The sequence below is a fragment of the Triturus cristatus genome, chromosome 4_1 (assembly GCF_964204655.1).
Source record: "Triturus cristatus chromosome 4_1, aTriCri1.1, whole genome shotgun sequence".
NCBI classification, from domain to species: domain Eukaryota; kingdom Metazoa; phylum Chordata; class Amphibia; order Caudata; family Salamandridae; genus Triturus; species Triturus cristatus.
The window spans coordinates 334,863,856-334,885,150 of NC_140585.1; the positions used below are offsets into that span (position 1 = coordinate 334,863,856).

Below are 21,295 nucleotides of genomic sequence, written 5' to 3' on the forward strand. Positions count from 1 at the left end.
ATCTGGTGACACTGTGATTCCGCACAGAGAGAGTGATGGTCCCAGATTAATAACCACCTATAGCACTGAGGAAAGGAAAATAAGATCTATAATTAAAAAGAACTGGGCAATTGTCCTCACTGATGGTGTTTTACGTACACGACTACCTGAAACCCCCTTAATTACTTTTAGAAGAGCTAGGTCCATTGGCTCTACTCTTGATAAAAGCTGCCCTGAGATAAGACAGCTTCTTAGCTGAGGCCAGCTCAGGGCTTCAGAAAGTATTCATCTTGCAGAGCTTGCAAGTTCAGAATCAACAAGACCCATTATGTGACTCCCTTCAGTGGGAAAGCAATAGCTATCAATGGTAGCTTTAATTGCAGAACAGATTATGCAGTGTATGTTCTGACATGCACCTGTGGTCTTAACTACATTGGTAGTACCAAGCTATAGGTGCATGCCAGAATGTTACAACACCTACGAGCCATCTTGGATAGTGATATTGCATATCCAGTAGGGAGGTATTTTAAAACAACACACGGTAACGACGTGAATTGCCTCACATATTTTGTTATTGATGCTATCCCTAAACCTCGACTTGCTGGCAATAGGGAGCGTCAATTAAGGCAGCTGGAGACAAAAATGATCCTAGAATTTCATAGCAACTGGCCTAACGGTTTGAACAACACTGAAGATATGCAGAATTTTCTCTAGACATGAGTAACACCATGTGTTTATTTTTGTATTTTTCAATCATGTGGCGCTATGGTATATGTTTGCTGGATGAGTTTCTTAGAATTTAAGATTGTAGTGGATGTATTAGGGCAGAGATTTTTTTATCATGATGTAATGATTTTAAATGTTTTATCTGCTGGAATAGCTGTTTTTAGAGTGATACATTTGGTATAAGATTTTTTAGCAAAAATATTTATATGACTTTAACAGTATCTACTGGGACGTTGTTTTTACTGTTATTAATATATCTAAATTTGCACACACTATATTAAGCACTTTATAAATTTGCACTGTAGCACCATTTTGCACTTCACGTTTTATGCTGCTAGGCACTTACGCACTTTATTTCTTTTAAAAAACAGTAAGTTGGGATCATCGATAACACAATAGTATATGGAATTAATATAGAAGACTCCTTTTTAGCATAGGAGATCAGCACATAATACAAATAACAACAAGGATTTATCCTGTGTAGTATGCATTGTTTACATGTTCATTAATTTATGACAAACTGTACTATTTAGGCCATAATATTAATTTTGACATAATTCTGGTATTTTGGACCGATAATAATAGCCGTCTCCAGTGTAAGAGGCATTTGCCATCACTGGGGTCTGTGTATTTTTGAGTTTGTCACGATAGGTGATATTTTAAATGTATTTATACAGTTATTTAACATCTTTTGCATTTTGCACAATATTGTGATTTTGTATTTATAACTCTGAATTCGTTGTGTAAGAACAATAAGAGTATAATCCTATGGAACTTCTTGATCACGTATGGGGAGTTCATTGGAGTTGCAGTGTAAAGTCTGTCTTCTATGCTTACTGTCATGTGACACGGAACCCGGAGAGGGGGGTGTGCACTAAGCAACACTGAAAACTATCATGGTGGACTGTGCTCCCCATGTGAACAAGGGCTTCTGTAGCCCGAAACGCGTCATCGTTTTGTGAGGAGAAGGTCGATTAAACATCTTGCCTGATACCTTTGGGTCCGTCTCTCTTTCATCGCCGTAAGGAGGTTGCGGGAGTTCGTGAGTCTTTTGATATATATATGTACCTCCTTGCGGCGAACTGAGAGAAACGAACACCAGGATACATTCGGCAAGTTGTTTTTATTTTCTCACTATATATTATTAACTATACGAGGTTTATCGATGATATTTTTATTGTGAGGAAAGGAACTAAAGAGAGTGCAGAGGTCTTTTTTAGAACATATTAACAACAAATCAACTCAACTTAGAGTTTACCTCCCACATCGATAAAGACATCATAGATTTTCTAGATGTAAAAATGTATGTATCAGGCAACAAGCTTGAGACAAAGCTGCACCACAAAAACACCGCAGGAAACTCAACACTACATGCAATTAGTTTTCACCTGAGGCACCTTATTAATAGTATTCCCTAAGGTGAATTTTTAAGACTAAGATATGCAGTTCTAATCAAGATGTAGAGAAATGTCAACAAGAAGCTATGGTGAGATTCTTGGAGAGAGGCTATAGTGACAAAACAATTAAACAAGCAATCTCCAAAGCAAATTCAGTACCAAGGGAAACCATGCTGGGGCCAGATAAGGGAAGTCTCGTACCTATAATCTGTGAGAAAAAAGAAAGGAACAAAGAGGGCTAAAAAATCTGTCTCATAACCACCTACAGTCACCAGGAGAGCAAGCTGAGGGTGATAGAGATACAAATTGTCTGATTTGTATTAACAGAAGCAGTTCTGGGCCAAAAAATACCAGAAAAACCAACTCTCACATTCCGGCGAGCTCCCTCTATGAGAAACACATTAGTTAAGAGCAGCCCTGAGACCAGTTCAACTACCACTTGGCTTGTACCGAAGAAGGTTTTTTTAAAATGTAGCTCTTGTAGGGCATGCAAATTTGGTATCCATACCACCCATTATACCACACCTTTTACTTCAGAACTTGTGGCTATAAAGGGGAACTACAACTGCCAAACAGAATTTGCAGTGTATGTCCTTGAGTGTACATGTGGGCTACGCTATGTCGGAAGCACGAAGCTGCAGGTACACATGAGAATTCTCCATCGTTGAAGGGCAATAGTTAACTCAGACCCTATGTACCTGGTGGCTAGACACGTCAAATCGGAACATGATAACGACCTTAAATGCCTCACTTATTATGTTATCGGAGCAATACCACCATTGAGGCGAGGTGGCAATAGGGAAAAGCAGCTCCGTCAATTGGAAACACAAATAAATCTTGAATTAGATGCCAAATCACCATCAGGTCTCAACAATAGCGAAGATTTGCACAATTTTCTATGATTTTTACAGCTTAATAATCTGTATATATACCTAATATGCTGACTAATGTATTGTCAGAAAATGTAATCCTGAATCGCCATTTTGTTGCTTATAATGTATATTCAATAGTGCAATATCCTATACGAATGGGTTGTCTTAATGTATAGGGGTAAATAGAATATACTGTCAATTGTTGAATTCTTATATATACCCCAGATGTTTTACATCATCCAATGTTAAACATCATTTTTATTTCTATTTTTAATCGCAGACCCCCAAAGCTGATACAACACTCTGCCTCTTTTTCTAAATTTTTACATGTTTTTTAACATGTTATCAATCACTTAGCGCTTTGGTAGCACAACACCCTTTAAATATTCAATATTTATTCACACACAGCACTTTAGTATAGACATTGGTATTGGAATTGAGTAGCATTCCCCCTTTCTATCAATGTAACTGAGTTGATGAAATAACTTGCTTAAGGGTGATGCAATATAGGAGCTAAATGCCAGCAATGTAAATGTATATACATAATATGAACAATTATAATATGCATTATGCAGTTATAAAATTTAAATCTTCAAAAAGTTATATCTTTTATGATGCAACCGATGTATTGCACAATGTCTATGGTGATAGTCTGTTGTTTATACCTATCATAGTAATTGTCATGTGGTACAATCCAGGGTGTTTAAATCACAATGCTGCAGAGCATTCTTTATGTGATCAATGTCACGTGTGGTAACCGAAACGCGTCATGATACGTAGCGAGCAGCAATAAATTCATAGCACCAACAACATTGGAGTCTGTGCCCGTGTGTATCCGCAAGTGAGGGATTTCAATGGGAAACTTTATCATATATATATATATATATATATATATATATATATATATATATATACAGATCCCAATATTGGTAGAGGCTGTCATTTAGGGCGGTCCTCGCTCAGAGTATCGGCACCCTGCAATATGCAACACACAATTTTAGATCTTTCCGAAAAAATGCAAGGACACCTTGGAAATGCAGTGTAGAAATAATACTGACTGCACCAGCAACGCGTTTCAGCTTTCGCCTTGGTCACGCTGAGGGTCACACAGTAACAGTATCTTTTTTATTTCATTAGTGCACTAAACCTAGTGAAATGACAATTGTAACACAAAATGAGTTTCTCCAAAAAACATGTCGGCCATCTTAGTACTGTCACATATTCATCAGCTATAACTGGATTCGAATACTTTGATACCATCCCAAATGATTAGATGAATCGATGTGGCACCATTAATATCGTTACACTTATTCATTATATCCATTTGTAAATCCTATTCAGTTAATCAATTCATATCTAACTTATAAGACAGTGATAATATCAGTCCAGTAAAGCTTATGTACATCAATACTTGTAGATGCAATAAACACTTTAGCCCCAGTAAGCCAATAATTAATATACCTCATATATATATTTCATATAAGTGTACAACAAACGGTTCCGCCCCAGTGGGCATTAGATTCCACAGTACTGTTTGAATGCCTGGCCTGACTTTAAGAAAGTGCACCTCACCTAAAATGTGAAAAACAAAAGACATTTTTTAGTGGTGATAAAACGGTTTAAAAAGCAGACTATTTCAGCAATAGTTTTTAACAAAAGGCTTTTTTTCAAAATTCCTATAGCCAAGTTATTTACACATTGAAAGTAGTAAAGTTACTGAATTTTAATATCGTGGATGTACCGCTAACTCCTCACTTGAATTTAATCCTAAAGGAGTCATAGTTTCCAGATCAATGATGTATCTGGACTCTAACTGGTGTAATGCCAGTTGTCTATTTTCACCCCTTACATTAATTGGAACAGCGTCAATAACCACCATTCTTAAAAGTTTTCCATCTTGGAGATGTCTGTTGTTGTGACGTATCGCCCTGACATGTACTAATACGCGTTTCTTTGCACAGTGAATCGTACTGCCAATATAGGCTTTGTTGCAGGGACAAATCAATACATAAATGCAATATGTGGTGTTACACGTTAGGGCTTTCTTGATTATAAATTCCCTCTCCCTGCTTGTTATGACAAGTGTAGTGCAGTCAATACTATTACTGCATGCCTTGCATTTCTTGCAACATCGAAAGCCTGGTCGGCTAGTACAGATTTTATCACCCTTCCGGGTCACATAGTTGGGACTCAATTAGTCTCGGAGTGATTTACTTTTCTGAAACGTGATTTGAGGACAACTATTAAGATGTTTTTGAAGATTGACATCAGTTAACAAGATATGCCAATGTTTTTTAAGTATTTGGCGAATATCTTGAGCTTGTCCCGGGTAAGTGGTAATAAACCTCAGTTTGTCAGCACTAGTTTGACGATTTGTTGGATGTAGCAATTGTGTACGAGTTACTAATTCCACTCTGTTACATGCCTCTGATATAGTTCTAGTATTGTATCCTCTTTCTTTAAAACGATGGACCATTATTTCTTTCTCTTTCACATAACTGCTTTCTGAACTACAATTGCACTTCGCGCGTAACAGTTCTCCATAAGGGATACTATATATCAGTTTTCGAGGATGAGCACTCGCTGCATTCAAAATACTGTTACCTGCAGTAATCTTTCGGAACAATTGTGTGTGTATGGTGTTATCCACAACAAAACATCCAAAAATTCAATTTCAGTCTTGCTTATATGTTCAGTTAAAGCAATGTTATACTGGTTATCATTAAGTTTGGTAATAAACCTCCTAGCTGACTCGATATCACCATTCCATATGACGAAGATATCGTCAATGAACCGGAGCCACAGGGCACAGCGGTCGAATTCTGGGATTTGTGACACCACCTGCTCCTCCCACCAGCCCATCACCAAATTGGCGTAGCTGGTGGCGAAGCAGGTTCCCATCACTGTGCCTTGTGACTGACGGTAGATGACATCATCAAACATAAAGAAATTGTTCGTCAAACAGAATTGAATCGTAGCCAAAATCATTTCAGAATGTGACCATAAAGAGATAAAACGAGTTTTCAAATAGTGTCTGACAGCTTGTAGGCCAAATTTATGATGAATACATGTGTATAAATTGCATACATCAAGGGTGACCAAAATAAAATTAGGTTCCCAATGGATCCCATTAACGATTGTTAAAAAGTGAGTTGTATCCCTCAAATATGTTGGTAAACTGACCACAAATGGTCTAAGGTAATGATCAATAAAATGAGAAGTATTTTCCAATAGGGATCCAATGGAGGAAACAATAGGTCTCCCTGGAGGGTTCACTGGGTTCTTATGCAATTTAGGCAGAAGGTAGAGTACGGGGGTAGGTGGATATGGGCACTTTAGATAATTATACTCCTCCCATTCCAGTAATCCTCGCTCTCTCCAATCCACAAGCAACTCTCCATATTCCATATTTGATTTAACTATGGCATTCCTATCTGAGACACTATAACAAACTTCATCAGTTAGCTGTCTATAACCTTCCATCAGGTAGGCCTGTTTATCCTGTAGCACAACATTACCGCCTTTATCAGACTGGCGTATTACTATGTTGTTATCCTGTTTCAAATCCTCTAATGCCCTGATCTGATCTTAGTTCAGGTTCTTTTTACAAAAGGGAGCTTTTTGTGTCGTATCTTATTAAGATCAGCTAACACATCAGGGCGATACGTCACAACAACAGACCATATTCAGTCGCCCGACAGTTCTTTGACCATCATCTCCAAGATGAAAAACTTTTAAGTTTGGTGGTTATTGATGCTGTTCCAATTAATGTAAGGGGTGGAAATAGACAACTGGCATTAAGCCAGTTAGAGTCTAGATATATCATTGATCTGGAAACTATGACTCCTTTAGGATTAAATTCAAGTGAGGAGTTAGCGGTACATCTACGATATTAAAATTCAGTAACTTTCATACTTTCAATGTGTAAATTTGACTAAAAGAATTTTGAAAAAAAGCCTTTTGTTAAACTATTGCTGAACAATTATTGCTGAAATTGTCTACTTTTTAAACAGTTTTATCACCACTAAAAGATTTCTTTTATTTTTCACATTTTAGGTGAGGTGCACTTTCTTAAAAGTCAGGCCAGGCATTCAAACAGTACTGTGGAATCTAATGCCTACTGGGGCGGAACCGTTTGCTGTACACTTGTATGAAATATATATATGAGGTATATTAATTATTGGCTTACTGGGGCTAAAGTGTTTATTGCATCTACAAGTATTGATGTACATAAGCTTTACTGGACTGATATTATTACTGTCTTATATGTTGGATATACATTTATTAACTGAATAGGATTTACAAATGGATATAATGAATAAGTGTCCCGATATTAACGGTGCCACATCGATTCATCTAATCATTTGGGATGGTATAATAACATTCGAATCCAGTTATAGCTGATGAATATGTGACAGTACTAAGATGGCCGACATGTTTTTTGGAGAAACTCATTTTGTGTTACAATTGTCCTTTCACTATGTTTAGGGCACTAATGAAATAAAAAAATACTGTTACTGCGTGACCCTCAGCGTGACCAAGGCGAAAGCTGAAACGCGTTGCTGGTGCAGTCAGTATTTTTTCTTCCCATGCAATTCCAAGGTGTCCTTGCATTTTTTCGGTAAGAACGAAAATAGTGTGTTGCAGATATATATATATATATATATATATATATATATATATATATATATATATATATATATATATATATATAATGTGTAAACACACACAAGCATGCACACACACACACACCAAAGAGAGTCAAAGGGAGACATGAAGATTGAAAGTGAGAGATGTTCCTATACAGAGTGTTTACATCATTTGATTAGTGATTTATTGTGAGGTCCTCTCTCAATATTATATGTATTCCACCTCTGCTCCCTCAGTATTATATGTATTCCACCTCTGCTCCCTCAATATCGTATGTATTCCACCTCTGCTCCCTCAATATCGTATGTATTCCACCTCTGCTCCCTCATTATTATATGTATTCCACCTCTGCTCCCTCAATATTATATGTATTTCACCTCTGCTCCCATGGGATATCTTTTCTCAAGTACCTGCAGCACCAGGCGAAGGAGCAATGAAGTGTGTTGTGTGTCACCAGAAGTAAAGCATGACAGCAACTGATGTAAAAACGAGAAAAGATAATAGAAAAAAAGGGGAAGCAGTCACAACCAGGGTTTTTGATTATTAACTTTAAGGCACTGAAAGTAACTATGAAAATTAATTTTTAGACCGTTGGTTATTATGTCTCGAAATAAATCATTTTCTTATGTTGACACTTTATCTCACAATTTTCTGAGAGAGTCCACAGATTAGAAGAGGGAGAATAGACATGATAAATAGACTTCTCAGAGAAAATATGTAACCACTTGAAAGTGTGTTTCGTTTGAACACACACTCAAATAACAGGACTGTAAGTGACACTTTCGGGGGTTAATGAGAGTGGGGATTCCCCGGGGTGCAGGGGAACAATAGAGAAAAGAGAGAAGGAGAAAACTTCAGTTCATGAGCTGCAATGAGTCGATATGGGGTGTTGGAAATCTCGGAGCTTGTTAAAAGGAAATTCTGGTGTAAGGAAAAGAGAAAATGAATGAACCATCCATGCATGAGTGGAGAACAAATACTTGTGAAAAATTTAAATAGGAAGTCAAGAAAGGGAAAAAGGCTAAATTATACATGATATACAAACACCATAACAAGTAGTTATAATATTTTTATTTGGATTAAAAGTAAGCAGAACATTCCTGCATCGCTCAGATCCTATATAGTTCTACTTCAGGACACGCGCCTCAGTATAATTGACAATACTTTAATGACTAAAACATAATGGCTGAATATATTGTTTTTAGTTTAATCTTCAGCTTTCAGAAGAACTGCAATTTGGAAACGTTGATGCATTTTTTTTTTTAGTTTCACAAGCTTGGTAAAGTGTGTCGTTTACAAAATGGGCAGTTTTTGAGGTTGTGGAATGCAGCAAGAAACTGTTCCAGCTGTAACAAAGAGCCCATCAGGGCAGGGCAGGGCTGTCAGTGCGCTAAGACCCAGGCATAGTCATGTACCTACCCAAGTACTGCCCTGCAGCAGCCCCCACACTGTCCACTACTGCCTTCCCTCCCTACACCCAATACCTGCATAGGGAGTGTTGCAGGCATCTGCACGATTTCCTGATGCAGATATGCTGCTCATGGGACTTCCTGTGGAAGGAAATTCTGATTTGAGGTGGGACAGGGCAGGTATAACTTTGCAACTTTGCCTCCTGTGAAGTCGGGCAAAGCTGGGAAACTTCTGTCTTTGTTGAGATGAGGTTTCATGAGACTACTCGACTCAAGACAGAGCTCAGAGTTAAGCCGAAATAAAATAGGGGAGACTTAAATCTCTCACTTTTTGTAGCTTGGGAACAAGAACGCTCGGAATGATTTAAATTATTCCCCTAATTTAGAGAGACCATAAGACAGTGGTTTGGAGATTTTAGGCAAAGATCCATTAGAACGATTATATGTCTTAATGGTAAGTATTGCACTTGTTATTCTACCATACACACGTGCCAGTCACAAATTGCCTATCCTTTTGTAATAATACATTAGTATTCCAGGTAACAGACATTGATCATTTGCCACAGGTATTATCAAATCACTTTCCTCATTTATGAAATTAGATCTGTACACAAATCCACAAACTAAACTTTGATGGCCACTAGACAGACCTATTTTGACAAAGCTGGACTTTGTGGCCTTCATCAAGGACAGAAATAAAGAATACTTTACTGTACTATGAAGAATGGTGGACTGCAGTGCAGTCCCAAGTTATTGCTGATGGACGAGAATAATGTGATCATTGTTTCTAAGTACATAAATACACAGCAGGCGAGTTGGGAACGTGAACTGGCTAGAACGCCACGATAGGAAATGCATTACTTAATTCAAAGCCCAAAAAAACAAAATTCAGCAAAAACAGTTTCTTAAGCTCCAGGAAGAAGGACTATAATCCTAACACAATATTGATTCATACATGAATAATAGAATAGCTGGAGGCAGCTGGGGTAAAGCTAGCAAGATTAGATCTGGTTTAGAATTTGGTAAACAAAATATATGAAACAACCAGAATTAGATAATTTGATATGTGGAACAAATGGTAAGCTTTGTAAGAGCAAAGAGGTAAGATCAAGAGGCAGAAAAGCTATTCTCACTTGCAAAATTGCTCTCCAAGAACTGAACTTGTCACCCCCAGGCACAGTGGAGTACTCTGGCTGCCAACGTTTGTGGGAGCCCCGGGTACCTGTAAACATTTAGTACTGGCAGCAACGACATCGAGGAAAAAAGGAGTCAGAAAACACTTCAGAGGAAGCTCTTTAGAGCCTAGAACCAGGGTTTGTGTATATATGTGTATAGCAGGAGAGAGACATTGGCACACTGCAAAGGGTTGTGCTGGGAAATAGTCATAAGGTGAACAGCCTGAAGATTCATTCAAAATCCACACACTACCAAGTGCAGGATTCTTTAAGCTAAATTTGAAGCCCTTCCAACATCGCCATTGGTAATGTTTTAGTGCCCAAGTACTTTGAACATATGCATAGGACAAGCTGCAAAATGAGGCTTCAGCATCAGCACAGAAAAGCCTAGATATACTGGACCTATTTCGGCACTTTTTCCTGTTTTGAGCCTTTTCTTCTGTGCAAGTCCTCTTCATTGCGATCTCTCAAAAGCTCAATTTGAGGCCGTGAAACTGCGTTTGGCCTAAGAGAGCAGCATCCCCCTGCCAGAAAGAAGAAAGTACTATAAATAGGATATCAGAAGTATAGATTAAAAGAAGCCATTCAGCACCTCCAACAACATGAAAAAAAACAGAGGCACATTCCCCCCACCTATACAATATTCATAGGCGTTAAGTCCATAAATTGAGGTGTACCCACAGACCAACCATAGTATTTAAATTGTTTTTACTTTCATTTTCATTTATTTATCAAAAATAATTTTATACATTTTAGTATGAATGTTGTAGTGATGTCACTACTAATGTTCATTTGTTATATATAAAAACAGACACATTTTGGATTCAGCATTAACACAATTTGTAATTTAAAGAAGAAAAAACAATCCATATACCCGACACAAAAGCAATTAAACGAAACAAACAGTACATACAGTGGATTCATACATATAAAAACACAAGCAATAAATAATACACACTACAGTATACCATACATAAAAGACAATAACCAAGACCAAAAAGCGCCCTACACAGCTTAGATTTGGTTTTCCCTGCCTGAGCCTCCAGCTTTAACTTATGTATCAGGTGTTTGAAGCAACGCTCACACCACTGACTAAGAATTTCCACCGGGACGTTTTCGCTGTTAAGTATGTGCTTTTCTTTTTTAAGCATGTCCCTTTGTAATTTTCTTTTTCCTTTTTTGTTCTTATCTTTCTCCAAGTGGGTGTTCGCTTAGTGATTTGTGCTCCATCTCTAACTGTGAAGCTATTGGTTCAAATAACATACGCCACACTGTTTATATTATGTCACCTTAACCCTGTGTCTGACACTATTTCTGGTGATGGATTTTTCGCTTCTCTAAATTCCTTTTTTCTGGGATTGTATTCTTGCTCCAACAGTTCTCGTGTTTTGTATTTTTTCATTATCTAAAATTTTGGTTTTGTGCTCCACAGACCTTTTATGTGATTGAAGCCCGACATGTAAATAATTACTCAGTCTCAAATAATCCATTTGGGTATCTCTACTAAGACTGTCATGTTATCTGCGCCCAGGCGAAGGAGCTCATACAATATAATGGGATCTCTGAAACGCGCGTCGGCGCTTTTTTGTCTTGGTTATTGTCTTTTATGTATGGTATACTGTAGTGTGTATTATTTATTGCTTGTGTTTTTATATGTATGAATCCACTGTATGTACTGTTTGTTTCATTTAATTGCTTTTGTGTCGGGTATATGGATTGTTTTTTCTTCTTTAAATTTTTTTTAAGTTTTTTGTATTGATTATTCCCGGACTCCTTTCCCCTCTTACTTATTGATTCAGGGTCCCTCTCTGTTTTTTCATTGATATTCCCGGCACCTCCAACAACATGACCTTTATTTATTCGCTCACTCTCTCAATCAGCTTTAATCTGATCTTGTACCATTTTCATGCAGCCACCTAGGCAGCCTTTGCATTCTTATGCAGCCCTTATTAGATTCAGCCTGTATACAACTGCTGCTGAAAGGCACTGAGCTCATTGAAAACCTCTAAGGGGCTAGAAGTGGAAGGTTTACAGCAAAAGGTAAACTGCTATTGGTTATTTGAGCCAACTTCATTCAAAACAATCCTTTACAATTTAAAAAGTTGACAGCATTCGTGTTGCTTCTCCTTTGACAATATGTGCAGTTATAGGGCCTGATTTAGAGTTTGGCGGAGGGTTTATCCCATCACTACAGTGCATTACAATTTCCATAGGATATATTGGAATCTTAATAACGCGACGGGATATCTATCAGATTTGTGACGGAGTAACCCCATCCACCAGACTGTAAATCAGGTCTGTAGTTCTAAAAAACCTTTTTAGTCTGAAGTAACTCTCCTTCCCGATGCAGCCCTTCAATGCCCACCCAACCATGTGACACACACTTGCCAGTTGTACTACCTTTTGGACACATCTCACTAAAAAGACCACAAACAACAATTAGAACAACTGTCTGACTTTTCAACCGTCCCCTAAAAACAACATGGATACCTAAAGACTTCCATGCTAATATTCAACCTTTTGAGTTTATTTGTAAGTGTTAGAGTAATTTTCACCAGTTTCATTTTAATATTACATTTGCCTTTTTGTAAGTTAACTAATATATTTTTCATTTTATCAACTTGATTTTGACCGTACATTTGTGTTCCGCTTTAATCCTTTCCACTCCAAGCGTGTCCCTATGATTACGGCATATGTTTGTCCCACACAATCTAAGATTGAAACAATGAAACTTTATGGAAAGCTTTGTCTATTACTGTGGAGGTTTTCTGCTAGGTGGTGTAATAGGATCTTAGCTATTGCACAGGAGAATTGCTTACATTAAGCATGTGAAAGGTTGAATACAGTAAAATTGTATTAGGGAGCTAACTGTTTAAAAATGTGACATTTTTAAATGGTTAGGTATTCGTTTTTTATTGATCAAATGCCATGAGCCTAAGGTAATTTTTGATATTCTAAAGCGTGTTGTCTGCTCAATGGACTTTTCCTGGAGCTTAATGTCTCCATAATTCTGGGCTCTTTTTCAATCCGGGTGTGTAACTTTAAACTTTCTACTGAGCCACATTCTGAGGTTTAAAACAGGTTACCATTCAATGTAGTTAAAATATTTATCTGATGGCAGTTCTCTGTTAAAATGTACCACTTTATTTGAGTATAGCTAAAAGTGTTCATTCAAAAGCATTCAACAGTATTTGTTTTGTGTTAAAGTGCTTTAGGCCTTGCACAGGATATTGAAAGCGCTATATGCATACCTATACAATACAATGCAAATTTTTCACTCAACTAGTAAATTTATCCAGTATTCTCAATATTCTCACATAAGGTAGTGATGAATATTGCAATCATAGCTAGCAGCTCCAATTTTCATTTTGCATCTTCTGGTCTGTGTTTAATAATTTATATCATGCACTTTTTTAACCATAAGGACTTTTCTAAAACCCTATTATTTGATATTTACCATAGGGTGAAATGTAAATATGTAAAAAAAAGTTTTATATGGCTGGCGGTTGCTCTTCCAGTATTATGGGTAGGTGCCATGAGAGGGCTTAGATGATGTGACCTAATTTTTTTTGATTTTGCAAGATGTTCTACTTTTCTTTAAAGTATGATTTTGCCAGTGCCTCAGTGTTAGAGTTCAATGGGTGAATAAAGGCAAGCACTTCAATTTGAATAGCCGTTTCTACTGAAACACAAGTGAGATGGCCACACATTACAGTCTTTCCTTTTTAGTCTTTCATGTGAAACCACATTTATAATATATAGTTTTAATTGAGAAGACTATAGGAACATAGGGTTGAACAGACTCAGTAGTTATAGGTTATTTAGCCATGCTGTCATCCTGTGCTGAAATGTTCACAAGGATATTAAGCAACCTCCAGGAACATTTCTAAGTTGAAGAAAAACCTCAAGGGCAAGAACAGGTGGAAAAAATATGGCTAATGAGAGCACAACTTGGCAATTTGTCTTGTTAGGAGATTTTGGGGGTAAAGCTTGGAGCTTAACTGGTACCCTGGAACCAGCCGACCTTTCTCTCTGTACCCATCTTGGCCACAGCTTCTTGGTCACACCTTCCTACTGGCGGATTTTTGACCTCCATGGAAAAGCTGAAGTTTGTAGGTAAAGCGTTTTTCTGAAACAAATTTCAAGGTAGTGCCCATCCCTCCTTCACCGCTGGTTGACTTTTTAGAGTGCCTAGACAACGGTTTACTGCATCCCATAACATTGACTTTATAGATTCTCATTGTTTTTCATGGAACTTGTTCATATATGCATAGCTCTTGATCCCTTATTCGATTCTTGTTGTTGTAGTGTTTTTGATCTTTTTTAAATACACTGTTTGGGAATTTATTTCTTACAGTTAATGCTGATTTACTGTTGCTCTTCATATACTACATGTCCTTTTCTCTGACAAAGGTCTCTGACAAAGGTCTGGCTGCTAGTTCCAGACTACTATAGGTAAGCTCTGGATTTCTAACAGAAACCTGCCTTTAAAGTTAGCTGCTAGATAGTTTGACTGTATTGGAGTTCATCACCAGCTCATATAAAGACCGAGGTCTCTCTTAATTGTAGACTAACACGTTCCCTACAGTGCCTAATTTATAATATTTTTTTGTTTTGAATCATATATTTTTTTTAATGTTTTGTCAGATCATGGAGGCTGATCTGGCTTCCCTGCCAGGATTGTCTGGGCTTGTGGAAGGAAAGGGGTCTTCTGCTGAACAAGTGGCACAGTAGTCTGAGCTAATAAACTCTAAAGGTTCCTGGGTTGAAGTGGGTGATTTGGGCTTGTGCTACTTCCTTACAGGGTGAGGGGTTAAAAGACCGGCACCTGCCCAGCGAGCAGTATTTTGGGTCCCAGCGTGCCCCTGCTAAGTTGGAAGTCAGATGGATTGACGTGGAGCACAAAACAATCTGAGGGAATGTCAATTGAAAATAGCCTGAGAGAGAGACAAAATGAAATAGGGGAATGTAGCTTTCACATTGAAATAAAGGTAACTAACCTTTCAAGAGTGCAAGGCAACACTAGCTCATGACCGGAGCATGCATAAGATGGAGTATGAGGCAAGGTAACACCCAACACTCATGGCGCCAGTGAAAATTTGCTGAGCAACCCAGCAGTGGTAGAGCAATCCAGGCCTCCCTTACCATGAGTGGTTGTGCCCAGTCATGAATGAGCTATGACATAGAGACATTGGCCCTTTAAATTCAGGTCTTCTTTGCATCAGGTTGATGGAGCAAGGACTCATATAAAAGAAACTTTCTCGGATGCAAACTTCTCAAAATAACTTGTAATACCGTAATAATTGTGTTTGTGAATACAAACGAGCATTACAGTTTATACATTTAAGTTTAGGTGAAGCTTGCATATGTGTCGTACTAACAAGTAACCCGAGTGTTAGAAATGGGATCTCTGGTTGGCTAAGGTTTGCACCCAAGCCAGGCAGAAATCACCACTCTAGTCAGGACAAGGGAGTTACACTCCTAAAATAACCCCTGCTCACCCCCTTGGTAGCTTGGCATGAGCAGTCAGGCGTATCTTAGAGGCAGTGTGTGAAGCATTTGCACAAAACCAACAGTAATACAATGTAAACACTACAAACGGACACCACACTAGTTTTAGAAAAATATCCAATATTTTTATATAAACAAGACCAAATGCGATAAAAATCCACCATACAGTACTTCAAAAATAGTTACTTCTTAAAATGTCTTTAAGTTGCAAAATACGTTGAAAAACACAGTTTGTACGAGTCGGTAGCTCGGTCCGAGCCTACCGCAATGCTGAAAACAACAGTCTCGCAGTTCCCGCTGACCGCGTCGGTACAGGCCAGCAACAGCGGGAGAGATTTGTTCACAGTACCTTTCTTAGTGTGACCCACACGGCGGTGCGAGTCGGTCTTGCCTTCTGTCGCGGTTGCGATGCAAAGTGGAAGCGGTGCACGGTGCGGTGTCCCTCGATGCGGTGCGAGCAGCGGCTCGGTGACGATCGTGCAGACGGCGTCTGTGAGACCAAGGCTTGCGGTGCAGGGCGAGTTGGTGCTCGATGCGGTGCTGGCAGGTTGCAGTGCAGGTGACAGAGCCAGTTGGCGGGAATTGGCGCTGGCTGAGCCGGACAGCTGTGCGTGACGAGTCGGTCACGGGTGTCGAGCCAGCAGCGACCGTGTCGGTGAACCCAGGCCAGCGAAGTGAAGCGAGGCGATGCAGGTTGCGGTGTCTCTCGATGCGGTGCAGGCAGTGGCTCGGTGACGGAGTCGGTGAGACCAAGGCTTGCGGTGCAGGGCGAGTTGGTGTGGCCTGCGGTGCCTTCAGGACACAAGGCCAGCGACTGAGTCGTTGACTGAGTTGGTCGCGGTTCCCTCTTCTCTGTGGCAACTGAAACAGCGGTTCCAGGAGTGGTACCCAGAGGTTGGTGAAGTCTTTGCAGTCCCTGAGACTTCTTAACAGGAGGCCAGCTCAGTTCAAGCCCTTGGAGATACTCAGCACAAGTAGAGAAAGTTCAGTCCAGTCCTTTCACTGCCCAAGGCAGAAGCAGCAGCTGCAGGCCAACCCAACAAAGCAACAACACAGCAAAGAGGCAGTACTCCTCCTGGCAGCTCTTCCAGCTCTTCGTCTTGGCAGGTTCCTTGATTCCAGCGAGATCTATGAAGTCTTTTCTATCCCTGAGACTTCCAACAGGAGGCAAGCTCCACTTCTAGCCCTTGGAGAAAATTCTAACAGCAGGATGATGAAAGTACAGTCCAGTCCTTCCCCTACCCAAGCCAGAAGCAACCACTGCAGGCCAACCCCTCAACACGCAGCATAGGGGCAGTACTCCTCCTCCAGCTTTCCCGGTCCTTCCTCCTGGCAGGTTCCTTAGTTCAGAAGTAATCTAAATTCTTGGGATCAGGGTCCCACTACTTATACCCCCAAATCTTTTGTCCTCTGAGGGCAGAGGGGCCTTTGCCTAGTCCAAACCAGTTCTGGTCAGTCCTGGAGCACTTAGTTTACATGACTCCTTCTTTCCTTTCAGAGTGCAGGGCAGAGACATCAGACGCCCCACAGGAGGTGGAGCCAGCATTATGGAGGAAAGGCACAGCCATGGAGCACTCTGTTGACATGATTCCTTCTCTCCTTTCACAGTGCAGTGCAGGGCAGAGACATCAGACGCACCACAGGGGGTGGAGCCAGCACTGTGGCGGGCAGGCACAGTCCTATTCAGGCCCCGGGTGCAACTCCTCCCTCCCATATAGATGCAGATCTCTCTATTCACCACTGGGCGGACTCACCCTGTCTCCTGGAATTCCCCAGCCCTGTCATTCAAACTCCAGACAGGGAATACACAACCTAGCAGAGGCAGGTTTAGATAGTTAGACAAGAAAATACCTACTTTCTAAAAGTGGTATTTTCAAACACAGAATGTTAAAACCAACTTTACTAAAAGATGTATTTTATCATTCTGAGTTCAGGCATACTAAATTCGAATTTCTACCATGTTCTCTGAGTCAGTTAGGATTGTAAGATGTAATAATCAAACTGCCCATTCTGGCCTATGGAGAACAGGTAGCCTTGCAATAGTGAAAAACGAAAATGGCTGTAATTCACTATTAGGACATGCCACACACACCAGGGCATGTCCTACCTTTCATATACAATGTACCCTGCCCACAGGGGTACCTTGGGCCTACCTTAGGGGTGACTAACATGTAGAAAAGGGAAGATTTAGGGACTTGCAAGTGTGTGCACTTGCCAAGTCGACATGGCAGCCCCAGGCTGCACACAGGCTCTGCAATGGCAAGCCTTAGACACACTTTACAGGCTGTTTGCGTGGGTGGCACAATCCAGTGCTGCAGCCCACCAACCGCATTTGATTTATAGGCCCTGGCACTCGCAGTGCACTTTACTAGGGACTGACACATAAATCAAATAGCCAATCATGGAAACACCAATCAAAACACAGTTTACACAGAGAGCATATGCACTTTAGCACTGCTCAGCAGTGGTGAAGTGCGCAGAGTCCTAAAACCAACACACACAAGTCAGGAAAAAATAGGAGGAAAAAGCAAAAAGTTTAGGGATAACCCTGCAAAAAGGGCCATTTCCATCACCGAGTGTGACTTAAAATGGCTGCTAACGCTGAATTCTGTATTGTGTATGCGTCAACTACATCTACGTAGTAATGACGAGTCTTTGCTTAGGGGGAAATCTTTGCAGCTGCCCAATCGCTCCTAAGATGGCCCTTGAAACTCACATGTTAAACGCATGCTTTTGCTGAAACTAAACCATGCAACTTTATTAAAATGCTAATGCGAAAGATTCTTATAAGTAAATGGGATTAGAGTAGTATACAGTGAAATCATTTTATTTTGATTTCTAACATGTTTCTTTGATTCTTTCTATTTAGTTCGTATTTAGGCCTCAGAGTAATACTAAAGTCTATATGTCATGTGATACCCAACGCATGCGCACTCGTAACCTGCCAGGAACCATGATGATGTTCTTGAACCTCGGCAAAGGGCATGATCGTAACATGTCCTGGGAAAGCAGAAGACATCCTGGAGGATGAATGAGAAAATGATTAAATGTATACTTTTATTGATAAAAATGTGAAATGCGGGTGGGAAATAAAGCTTGGGAAAATAAATTTAAGGGGTGGAAACGCTGAACAATAGACTAAAGAAAGTTATTAAAACTTAGCATGGTGTGATGATTTCCTGTCCAATCTGAATTAGGAGTTTCATCAATTTGAAACATTTAGGGGTGGTACATGCCATTAGAAGGGCATAATTGAGGTAGTTTAGTTGGTTAGTTACTGCTCGTACTGCAGAGAGGCTGAGAGACCGGGATGCTGTCTGAGAACTGAATAAATGCTGAAGAAGAATCGATTTCTAGACTTAGAATTTGAGCCAATTAATTCGAAGAAGATCGCGGAAGAATCGAGGAGGCACATAATAGAAGAAGATCACGGAAGAATCGAGGAGGAAGATAGTGTCAGAGAGGGGTGTGACGCAGGCGTCGTATCTAGAAGAGGTCATCTATCCTGTCCCTGAATCCTGTCCTGAACCTTTGTCACCTGATCTGTCCCAGGGGACCCTTTCCAGCTCCTTGGCCAAGGGTTGGTTTCCACACCATCCTAGGTAACTATAAATCTGTGTAGTATGTCATTGTATTGCTCTCTATTTCTCCCTATTCAGGTACTGTCATTGTAATAATATTGTTTACCGATTTTTCTGACCTAATATTTATTCCCTTCCTTGGAGAAACGGTGTACGAATTGTATTTGGGTTCTTGGCTCACATGAATTTAACTAAATAAACATTTAAAACTCTCCCGAGTCTATGGTTATTTAAAAGATTTTATTCTATGTCAATTTTTACCTACAATAGTTAACTAAAAGGTCCATTGACCAGAGGAAAGTACATTTGGTCAGAAAAGTTTGGTAAGAAATGATAAGGTAAATTCATCTTCAGGTATCAGTACAACAAATTGACTCCAGCGGTACTTTACTAGCTCATGTGTATGTGTGTTTAATGGGCTTAGGTGAGTATGTGGTTTGTGAGTATCTCTAGCTGCTAACCCACAGGATCAAGGTAAAACAAGAGCAGTGTAGAGCCTGTACTTTTGAGGTTTCCTGCAGCAGTGAGTGTTGTGATTCTCACTGTTGACACCATACTGCAAAGATAAGTCACCTGTAATGAAGGAGGTTCTTTTGAGGAGGTTTGGGTTAATTCCTGAGAAATAAATGAGGAAATTTAGGAACACTGTCAAATATTTTAGCAGTCATGGGAATATTTTGTAGACACCCATTTATGCCCATGGAGTTCATGGTGAAGGGCAGTAGGCTAACATCGTACACTGATAGTTTGATTTGATTGTGAAACAGCATGTTTTTATTAACTGCTTTCCATAGTTGGTTCAAACTCTAATAAACATTTACGTCTCTGGTCCCAAGGAGCTTGCGAAGATGGCTGACCTGTGCATTAGAGCGAGAATGTTTAGTAAAATCCGAGGGATAGGAGAGGGAGAGGGATGAGTAGAGGGGGACAAAGAGCAGGAGAGGTTCCTAACAGGAAATCCAGGGGGTTAGTGGGAGCAAAGACAACAAAAAAGAGATCTCTGAGAGTTCAGAAAGTCAGAGAAGGGAGCAGAAACCCAAACTACTTTTTAGAGACAGAAGTCTTGGCATCAAGGATAAAAGAAACCATTTGCATTAAGGGCTATACTTTGACTATATGTAGCCAGTGAACAAGAAAGGGAATTTGTCATGTTCCAGGAAGCCACCTACCAAAGGACAGGCCATCAAGATTGTGGGTTGATGTTGTTCAGTGGAGACAGGTTGGTGACAGAGGATATTCTAGTTTCAATGGGTGGTCTGAATGTTGGGACAGTGACTGGCATTCCTCCCAACACATAAAATACACGAAGAAACCACCACTCATGGGACTCCAGTTACTGCATTGAAAGACAAAGATGACAGGGATACCACAGCGGAATAAAAGCATGTGGCTTCATAGCAGGTTATGCACTGAGATAGCAAAGTTATGTACCGCAGCTAACCAGTGCTAAAGTGCTTGTGCTCTTTCCCTGAAACATGGTAACATTGGCTTATACCGCATTGGCATCGACAGCCCATGGGGGATAGCCAATATGACACTCTAGCCCCCTGGTCCATGCCAATCGCGACGCTCTCCATGCTCCCCACGACACTCCCCAAGGTGAACGGGACTCTTGGCATAAAGCTTTAGAAGGCAAAACCTCAGTCGGACTAATCTGGAACTGTATCCAACCTGCGCTCCATCATGGTCGGCCTGAACTATTGACCTTGACCCGGTGCAAGGTGACCAGATAGCTGCGGTTTACGATTAATGCTTTTTGGAGCTATTTTACAGTTTATTCTTTAAAAATGTATAACTCTGGGTCTACTGATTGGATTTTTGTCGTTTTGGTCTTCTTTTATTTTTAAATTATGATCCATCTTTGTGGGGTCCTTTTGTGTGGTGTTTTCACTGTTTTATTGTTTCAAGTGTTGCACAAATACTTTACACATTGCCACATTGCCTCTAAGTTAAGCCTGACTTCTCTGTGCCAAACTACCAGGGAGTTGAGCAAAT

General features: G+C 39.8%; 1 protein-coding gene across 3 annotated transcripts in view; it reads left to right on the forward strand.

Moving 5' to 3' along the window:
• The window catches only part of LOC146854898 (transcriptional enhancer factor TEF-3-like), a 779,218-nt gene that overhangs the window by 49,522 nt on the left and 708,401 nt on the right, over positions 1-21,295 (forward strand). The window contains exon 2 of one of the 3 annotated variants that reach the window (XM_085652321.1): positions 7,031-7,142. The exons of the other annotated variants lie outside the window; for them this stretch is intronic. The gene's annotated coding sequence lies outside the window, so the exon portion shown is untranslated. The remainder of the gene's footprint in view (positions 1-7,030; positions 7,143-21,295) is intronic. 3 annotated transcript variants of the gene reach the window in all.